At 34.1% G+C, this 10,342-nt stretch overlaps 1 long non-coding RNA gene across 1 annotated transcript; it reads right to left on the bottom strand.

The window, feature by feature from the left end:
- Positions 1–8,075: 8,075 nt before the first annotated feature.
- On the bottom strand, positions 8,076–9,946 carry LOC140252406 (uncharacterized). The gene is made up of 3 exons (XR_011903647.1): positions 9,867–9,946; positions 8,957–9,072; positions 8,076–8,294 (listed from the first exon to the last, which is right to left on the bottom strand). It is a non-coding gene; the product is annotated as an uncharacterized lncRNA (long non-coding RNA).
- Between the last annotated feature and the right edge of the window lie 396 nt (positions 9,947–10,342).

Here is a 10,342-nt window from a genome sequence, read left to right as displayed (position 1 = left end):
AGTTAAATCCAAAATAAGAATTGGAATAGCCATGATACTGTTCTAAAGAAAGAATCAGGAATTAATTCCCGAGAATACTAGACAAAAGAAATAGGCATAATGTTGCATAAGTGAAAATTCTATCTGTAATGCAATTATTTCAAGTACTCCTTCATATTAGTATTGTTTGAAGTGATCTTATATGACAGCAGTGTTACAGAACTACTCAGAAATATTCCACATGGATAATTTGTTTGTACCTGAAGGTATGATATCTGCTTTCATTGTGTTCTGACAGCTACGCCTATGATTACACATTGTGATTATTCAGTATTTCTGAGCTGTTATCAGCCATTGCAGCCTACCCAAAATTGTTGCTTTCTGATAGTTTGCCTATAATTCTGTTTACCGTAAACAGTGAGTGAAGAAAAAAAAAAATAAATAAATCCATTATATTCCTTAGTTTTTGGTTTGTTTTTTTTTTTTTTTAATGTATTTTTCTGGCAGAGTTGCTGAGATAAGTGAAAAAATAACCATATGCTGAAAATAAAGTAAAATCATTACTTGGCAGTCTTAAAGATATTAAAATCACAGTTATTGAAATTTTTGTCTGCATTTATTTAACTTTTGGACATCTCTGATGCAGATATAGAAACATCCAAATGAATATTCGGAAGAATATTCAGAAGAATATTCATTTTAGTACACAAGATAGTACATGTGTAAATTATAAATTTTGGAACATTATGAATTTTTGAATTACTTTACTTAAAAACAGGATCACCTGCCAGACTTTCATTCATTTAGCAAATAGAAGGGCATTTTGCAGATTGAAGTTTTATTATACACAGGGGTCAGGAACAAACTTCCATGAGTTGTCATGGAAGAATACTTGATGGATTTTAAGGTAGAATGCATTTTGGTTTGGAGGAGAAGTGGGATTCGTATTCAGTGATAGACATCAAAAGTTCTCTATAAAGGTGTTGAGAGTTTTGCATCTTACTTTAATGGAATGAGAATTAATCCATGATGAAAATCCTGATGCAACACAGCACTGACAGATGCTGCCATCTAGTGCCTATAGAGGAAAGCAGCGTGTGACTGCTTTTCAATTTTCGGATGCCGAAGGAATAATAATCCTTGTACTCTGTTTCTATCAGGGCTTCCTCATTGTTTCTATTTTAACCTTGCAATCACTTTTATGTAAAATTACCACCTGTAAAGACAAAGTCGTGCCAAAAGTGAATATAAGCATGTGAAGTACATGGAGAAAACACAGTGGGGGAGAAAAAGCAGTGGTAAACAAGGCTACAGGCTGTGGCCAGGGAAAAATACACTGATTACAGTCACAGCTCCCTTGCTGCTCAAAGAACCAGAACAAATGCAGTAGAGTGGCAGTCTGAACCAGAATAAATACAGCTAAGTATGGATGTGGAGAGTATCATGACCTTGAGGGGAAGTGCAAAGTTACAAACAGAGAAAAGATGAAAGAGTTTGTGTGCTCGCTGAAGAGTCTGTGATTTGTTTGTTAGCTAAACAATATAAATAACACTTTTCAATTAATACATTTATAAATGAATATGCACACACTGATTAGACTAAAATTAACCAAGTCTTTAAAGACTGCTGAATCAACTATTCTTACATATGCAAAATGATTCTATTCCCCAGTAATTTTAAAGGTCTCAAATGCAGGAAAAAGCCATGCACATAAGAAACACATAAGGATCTCCCATATCACACAACATGTTGATGTGAACACAACTCATTACATTTAATCAAAACAAATGTAAGATAAAACCTCTGAGTTCTAACGGCAATATATATGGAGGTAAGATTTTTTTCTCTTTTGAAAAAAAAAAAAGCAAAAAACAAAACAACAACAACAAAAACAAACTTGTCAGAGCACTGCAAATAAAATGACCATGCAATTTCATATAAATACTCATTTGAAATGTAACTTTTTTTAAAAAAATATTTTATTGTTTTTGTGCCTATTTATTCACATTAATTGCAATTCTATGGACTATTGAGGCACTGCAGAAAACAGGCTGACTAAAGCTTGAAAACTTATCTTCCTCAGAAACACTCTCTAGATCCAATACTGAAGTAATTGCACTGCCATTTGGAATCTAGCCACAGTTTTGAAAATGGTTGTTTTGCTCTCCATTTTGAGGATTTGTTTAGCTCAAGCTTAGTATAGACAGTCTCCTGGCTCTCTTGGTTCCTGATCCAAGGTTACAGAGATCACTGAAATCTATCTCTCTTATAGACCTATCTGGTTCTACTTCTCTTCAGAAATTTATACGGACTACTAGAAGGGTGCAGGCAGTCCAGGGCACATGATGACTGCTGGAGAATGCCCACCTCCAAGATACTGCCTAAGATACTGTTTCTCTTAACATTTTGGACAGTGTTTCTCCTTTATGTTACCTCTAATCTCTTCTGTAAGGATTGCAGAATAACACAAGCAATATGAGAATAACTCATTTAACTTGATCTTTCTTTCAAGGAGTTTGCTGAAACGCTGAATAGATCACTGTTAATAGGTTTGTTTGTTTGTTTTTGTTTGATTGTTAGTTTTCCTTTTTCTTTTTCTCTGGCGTATCATAGTTGAATCTAATGGTATGCACTTTCTTGGCCATCATTACACAGCAGTTACATGCAGTGAAGACAGAATAGATAATGCTGTTTGGTTTTCCATGTTTGGTTTCTTGATTCATTTTCAACATATCTGAAAAGATCTCTGTTGAAAGCCCAATCCTTACTGTTATCAGCTTTAGTCTTAGCAGGCAGCAGATGCAGATATTTCAAATTAAGTCAGTTTGGTAACATACAAATAAGAAACATTAATATTTCACAACAGTTAGATCAGCCTGCATTTGCATCATTTTTTGTCCTTTTTCAGAAATAATTTTGCCAGAAAGAGTATGACGAAAGAACATTTTGTATGTAAAAATTTCAAAAAGCTTACAGACTTTCAAAACACACATTTATGAATAGACATCAAAGTCAAATTTATGTCTTCTGTCTTCTGCATGTGTTGCTATACAACTGGTATTTAGGGCCTGTTTGGGAACCTCTTTGCATCATGTGAATTTTAGCAGTTGTCCTTATCCACAAACAGCAGACACATCTCTACTCTAACCAAGGAATGTAAATGTGTAATTATTCCAATGAACTATTTGTGAATGAGATACAGACAAATAATAATTCGCAGATATTATTTCACAAATGATAAATTCTAGAAAACTGCAATCAAATTGCAATTGCAAATATATAATTTCTGAAGGGGAAAAGAACCAAAACAAATCAGTAAACAAATTTGTTATGATTACTTTGTCCTCTTTCTAACACAATTGATACGTGTTATTGAATGTTGATTCCTAACACTGAAATGTATCTGACTTAAAGTCTGCATCCAGTCTTTGAAAGATATTTACAGCTGCATTTAAAATCTATATATCTATGATACTGGACAGCTTAATACTGCATAGAAAACTGTGGGCCTAGGAATAGATAATTACTTAACTTTCTGTTTCTTAAAGAAATTACACAGAATCACAGAATCACAGAATCACTGAATTATAGGGGTTGGAAGGGACCTCTAGAGATCATCGAGTCCAACCCCCCAAATAATATGATCTATATAATGTAAGGTTCAGGATCTAGAACACTGTCTTATCACTCATTGTAGCTGAAAACTTCACATCAGATTTACTTTGTTAATTGAGATAAATATCACTCTAGAATTCTTTCTATGTCTTCCACATCTTACAGAACAATCTATTTCAGATAACTGCTTGGAACTGAATTAAGATTCATTTTCTCTCTACAAATTCCCAATGGTTAGAAGATACTCTCTAAATTCCATGGTCATCTCACAGAGATTTGCATAGTAAGACAATGTCTGGCTATTTGGATAAAATTCAAATAGAAGCTGATGCCTTAAAAAGTAGGAAAGCTGACTTAAGCTTTAGAATAAATACCAAAATCTCTTATCTTTCCATATTTATCATATGCTATAATCCTCAAAAGAGCAGCCTCTACAATAATAAGAAAAACGTCTAAAGGCTGACTTGACATAATAACAAAAGCATTATACGTAAATGCTGGTTAGGGGACAATTAAGGCTCTTTAAGATTAAGAAATGATAAATGTTCATTTATACTGAAATGTGCTTGAATATCCAGTGTGAATGTTTCACAGTGTATAAAATTCCAGCTTCTAAGAACTGGTTTATTTGATAGCATGAGCATGCTTGAAATAGAAAACTGCCCTGGGTATTACTAGCACAAGGACAGAGAATTCTTACATCCAAAATTTTTACATTGTTTATACTAGAATATTTAAAGCAAACTCAGTACTTGATGGGTGAATAACTGCAAACAGATGTAACTAGCTAGTGATGACTGTAGTACTAGGGAGATCTTTCATACGATGCTATAATTCAGCTATAGTCGCAAGAGCTTATACACTGTTTTTAACTTCGTGTTCCCTTCCTTTAGCTGAATTTATTAAGTCTCTGCAATAAAACACTAGAACTAACATAGGTTTATACTTTCTTAAGATAACATATAATTTGTTTTAAAGGAGAAGTTTGACAGCAGTTCACTATAGGAAATTCTCCCCTAGAAAAACAATCTTAAAAATCAGTTGCACAAGCTCACTTCAATTCCATTTCATTTCCATGCTAATTTCTGTAACGGAACACTTTCCAAATGTATCATTGATTCAAAAATAGCTGCTACTTTTGTACAGTACAACTAAATATAACTCCTTGAAATGCTGCACAGATATTGCTACCTGAACATCTCACCTTTAAATCCCAGAATCATGCTGCCTTGAAGCTGATGTGCTTCAAAATCTAGGAAAATCTTGACCCTTGTGAGAAGGCAAGATGTGCACTCTTTCTTCCCAGACTGATTCATGCTTTCTTTTGCATTCGTCTATGAATGAAAAAAATTGCAGGTAATTTAACCAGTGAAGAACCGAGTGGGTAATATGAAGAAACATCATTAAACATAACATTTATTATATACTATTTGTATTACTAGTTACATTTTGCAACTGTATTTAGACTCACTGATCACAGAGAATATTATTCCCTGTGACTTTTGAGATGTACGTAATATGTATTATTAAAACAACAATATCCTTCAGCATTATTATCATTTCTAACATAAAAACGCTTCTAGAAGATTTTTGTGGTACATTGTTGTATATTGAATTTTATGTACTAGAGCAAAATCAACAGAGGAATGACAGGAAAGCTGTTCCTTTTCTTCTGTTTTCTGTTACTCTCCCACTACTTGTTTATCAATTGCACTAATATTCCCTAGCATTTTCTTAGTGATGAATCTCAATTTATTTTTCATAGTTTTATTTTATCCTTTAGGTTGCTGTCTGCATTTATGTAAGAAACACATTCTCCCGCTTTCTTTTGTTAAGTAACATCTTACTAAAATACCACAAAGAGGTGCTCTAAACCCACAGTAGTTATTGAGAAAAACTGTCAAGAACAGATGACTGCTGTAAGCCTGTCTCAAGGTAGGAGTTACAGATTTTAGTACTCTCTCTCTGTGTGTATATGTGTGTGTGTGTGTGGGTGTGTGTGTGTGTATTTCTCACGGCAGTTGTTGTAGTAAAACTTGTGTCCAGCAGTCAGAGCTTAAAATAATGAGATTCATAGTTTTCACCACATTAACAAGCCAGGTGAGATTTATCCCATGGAATAGACTCAGGCAGAATACTCAGCTATCTATCACCTTATTTTTCATAAATAATTTATTCAGTTGGACAGAATGTCATTTTCCCTGAAGTAGTAACCATGTAGCAAGTGAACTGTTTGGCACAATTTTACAGATGTTTCTGAGCTGACAACTATGATGCATGTATTTAAAAGGCCATAATTGCGAATTATTCTTTTGACTGCAACTGGTATTTTTGCACAAGTGAAGGTGAAAATATGTCTTCATATAATCAGGGATGCAGAAATATATTTCCCTTGAGATCTAATTTCTTAGTATTCTTTTTATCCATTTGAAATTAGTTTTGTAATTTCAGATGAGTTTTAACAATTTGTTTGAATCCCAACACCCTTCTGATTCTTAGATAAATGTGTCTGAATACAATGTTATTACTTGTTTGTATTTCTTTATACTAAAACAGATGGCATGAAATTTGATTGCTGCCTCTACAAGAGGTATATGACTGACTAATTCGATTAAAAGATTCACCTGCTGTAGTGGTATCACCTGAGGGGTCCTTATGTAGGTTTACAATAACATGCACTTCAATCATGGGTCAAAAGCTAAAATTCTGAGTCTGCTTGAAAACTATTAAAGCTCATACTACTGAAAATGAATTTTTCCCATTTTGAATTTGGGTAGGTCTGGACCGGAAACCTGATAGAAATTTATAATTCAAGTTTATGTGGAAATGTTATTTGAACTGCACCAATTCTCATCTATGTCTTCATTTAGCTTAGAAAGAAATGTGCATAATAAAGCTCATATGATGTTCTTATGGATGCTCATTACATCTTATACATGCTAAATTTCATTTAATTATGAGATTGATAAATGTTCTCCCTTAAAATCTCTTTTCTTGTTAAGAGAGATATTTCCTCCTCAAGAAACCCACATTTGAGCTTCAAAATTCAGATCCATATTTGTATTCCAAAATGAAATATAGGGATTCTGTGGAGTCCTTCTCTGTGAAATGTTTCAGAAATTATTTTCATTTTGGTTCCACATAGTGTAAATGATCAGTTCTGTATTTTGAAAGTACTGCCTGCAATAATCAATATTTATTAATATTTAGGAAAGAAAGAATGAACTTCCAATTTATTTATTTATTTATTTTCCGTGGCAATGTTCTATATTTAAAACATGACTTTTCAACCAGGTTTGATTTAATCCTAGCAGGTTCTGACCATTTATAATTTAAATACCATTTGTGCTTGTCAAAGTCTAATTGTTTTTAGAGCTATGCAGCACTGGACCACACACTTGTTTGTGACTCCCGATGGCATTGCGAGATTAACGAGTAACACAATTTGATTTTTTAAATCTAAAATATACAGTTACAGTACAGACTACAAGTAAATGCAGGATAGATTGAGTGTAATTAGAAAGATAGGAAGAAAAGTAAGAGCAAAATCTGCCATTAAAATGCAAGAAAATAAACACTAACCTTAGATACAGTTTTCAGACAGCTCATGCCATATGCCTCATATGTGATCACACTATGTTAGTATTTTTGCCTCAGTAGTTTTCCTTTTAAGTGCTTATTAAATATTTTCTTCCTTTAGCTATTATGTTTACGTGTTCACTAATTGGAGTTTCTTTAAAATCCAAGGAAAATACTCTGACTATGGAAAGCTTAGACTGCTATCAGAAGTACTGCATTGCCTGAAGCTGTATTAAGCAGACCCTCATCAGCATTCAGCACCACTGCTATAGCATGAAGCCTGGAAGTGGGAAAAAAATCTACTGAAACATAAGAAGAGAAGATGAAAAGAAGCCAGTGAGCAGAAAGAAAATCTCCTTATGTCTGTACTGCAGCTTATTTTTGATGGATCCCCCTCCCAAGCAATGTAGCAAGTGGCAGGTGATGTGTTCTGCAAATAGATCAGTAATGTCACTTCTAAAATTGCACATTTTTGTCATTCAGGGGGTTAAAGCAAGTCAGGTGATAGCCAGGCTTTACCAAAGGCTACATTATAGTAGAAGAGTATATGTTAGATCACCTAGCAGCAATTACAGTAAAACACCACTGGCTTTAGCCAGAGTCACTGTTACTGTTACATCCTGCAGTGAACTCCATCGCTATCCTATTTGCTACCTTTTTCACTCCCAGGCATCAGAATTATTTGTCTGGAATTATTTTGCTAGCTTTACTTTGTTCCATAACTTTTCCAAAAACTGAATGATTGTTAGCTCTTCAAAAGCTCTGAGACATTCAGGAAAAAAAATAAAAAAAAAAAATAAAATATATATATATATGTATATGTATATGTATATATATTAGATTTTGAAAGGTACTGCAAAATGTGTTAAATAAATGATGTGATATCCATTGTTGCGCTTGTTCTAGTCACAAATGTATTATTTTCCTTTTTTTTTCTTTTTTTTTCTTTTTTTTTTTTCTTTTTCTTTTTTCTTTCCCACAATAAACATTGCAGCAAGTTATAAATGCAATGAACCCCCCTGCCTATCTAGGATGGAGAGAACACAGACATTGATTTGTGGTATTATTGTACTGTGCAAAGCTCAGGTGAAGTCATAAAGTCCTCTTTGCTTCAGAAGTCTCTAGAAAGAAAGAAGAGAAATCACAAAAGAAAGAACAGGGAGAGAAGGAAGAATAGAACTTTTTCTTCTTACATACAAAAGTATAAGGAAAAATCACATGTGCACATACTTTACTGGAACATTCAATTCTTACACATTTTACGTAATACTTGCTCTTTAAATAATACTTGCTCTTAATTACCTAAGATATTTTTTTGTTACCATTACTGACAGTTATTTTCAATACCTTTCTAATTCTGTGCATGGAGAGTAACTGTGTTTTGTTTGGCTATTAATTATTTTTGGCTTTCCTAAAAACTGAGAAATGCTGGGCTGAAATCCAGACCTTTTTCCATCCCAACTTCTCTTCAAGTACACAAAAAGCTGGTGAGAAGATCTACTGGTCAGAGGGGAATATAGTACAATTATTGAAGCACATACTATTTTGTTACAAGGTGAACAGACTGCATGATGAGGTTGGGTAGTGGTGTGGTTTGCAAGTGCAGTGAAGTGAGACTAGGGAGGAATAGGAAGGTAGTGGTTTCCTAAGAAAAAATGAACTAAGGAGATAAAGACAAAATAAAATGGAAAACAAAGAAAAAAAAAGACACAAAGAAAACCCCTTCCTCCCGAGTTTTTCCACAGTCCTTCTGGCTGAACCACTGGCTAGGTTTCATACTTACAAAGACACGTCTTTTCTCTTGATGGCAGAGTTTCCTTGCTTCTATCTATTTCATTCTACTGAGGTCTGATATTGCATAGAAGGCAGAGATCAGCTTCACTGATGCAGAAAAGTGACCTTTCATACCAACAAAAGAAGTATATTAGAATTCTTAGGTTCTTCATTTGTCAACAACTGTAAAATTCCCTTGGAAACAGGGTGTTGTTTCCTTGTCAAGGAGCATTGCCTGGCAGAAAGTGTGGGTGTGCTTCCAAGCCACGCACCTTCAGTTTCAAAGTCAGCTTCTAAGTTTTCAGAAAAGAGTATGAAGGAAATGTGTGGAATTCTTCTGTGCAAAAAAACATTTCACCCATTGCCATTCATTGACACTTGCTGAATGTTTATGGAGACCAAACAGTGGGTGTGAGCACGGTCAGGTGGTAGGCAGTACATTTCTGCAGAGATAACAGTGATGTGAAAGCAAGCCATGTTCTGAATGGCAATGCATAGCTGTCATACCATGAAAAGAAGAGTACCTCCATCAGCTCATCCACATGAAGTGGCAGATTGCAACCAGGGAACTGTGCACAGAGCAAAATATTAGCTTCAATGCATTGGAAATGATAGTGGCAGCATTGAAATACCATTAAGTTTATTCCATGTTTTCTAGAAAGACCCCTGTATGCAAGTTTGAACCAATACAAGGCTGAAGGTGACAGTTTCCTGGATTTCATTGTTACTGGTAATAAGTTGTAATCTCAGCACTACAAACCAGAATTGAAATGCTAGTACATGGAGTGACAACAAGTGAGTTCCCCAACAAAGAGAAAGTTTAAGATGCAGTTTTAAAGCAAATTTTAAGTATCTGTGAACCAGCTAAGAAGCAGTATTTCAGTGCCTCAAATTGGTTTGATTTCATAGTTCAAACTTACCTATTGCTGTGGTTTAACATTGACAGGAAGCCAAACCCCATGCAGTCATTTTCTCACTCTCTCCATGAAATGGGGAAGAGAACTGGAAGAGTAAAAGCAAGAAAATTCTTGGGTTTAGATAAAGACAGCTTAATAAAGATGTGTGAACACCAAAACCAAAGTAAAATGAAGAAATCAATAACCTCTTTGCATCAGAAGTGTTCAGCCATTTCCAGAAAAGCATGACTCCATGATATTAAAGGATTTATTAGGAAAAAAAACCACACCATACCTACAACTGTCTTTTTTGTGTGGCAAGGATTATTTATGTATGAATAATTGTGAAAAATTTTCATTATTAATGCTGTTTTTGTCACAAATCCAAAGTGTACAACTCATACATACCAGCATGCTATGAAGAGAGATGACTCCCTCAAAAAATAAACCAGTATGCATATAATTTCCTTAACATTCTGTTTATGTATTTATATATAAAT

The sequence above is a fragment of the Excalfactoria chinensis genome, chromosome 5, assembly GCF_039878825.1.
Source record: "Excalfactoria chinensis isolate bCotChi1 chromosome 5, bCotChi1.hap2, whole genome shotgun sequence".
NCBI lineage: Eukaryota > Metazoa > Chordata > Aves > Galliformes > Phasianidae > Excalfactoria > Excalfactoria chinensis.
The sequence above is the reverse complement of the archived record's forward strand: the minus strand, read 5'-3'. Positions and strand labels throughout refer to the sequence as shown.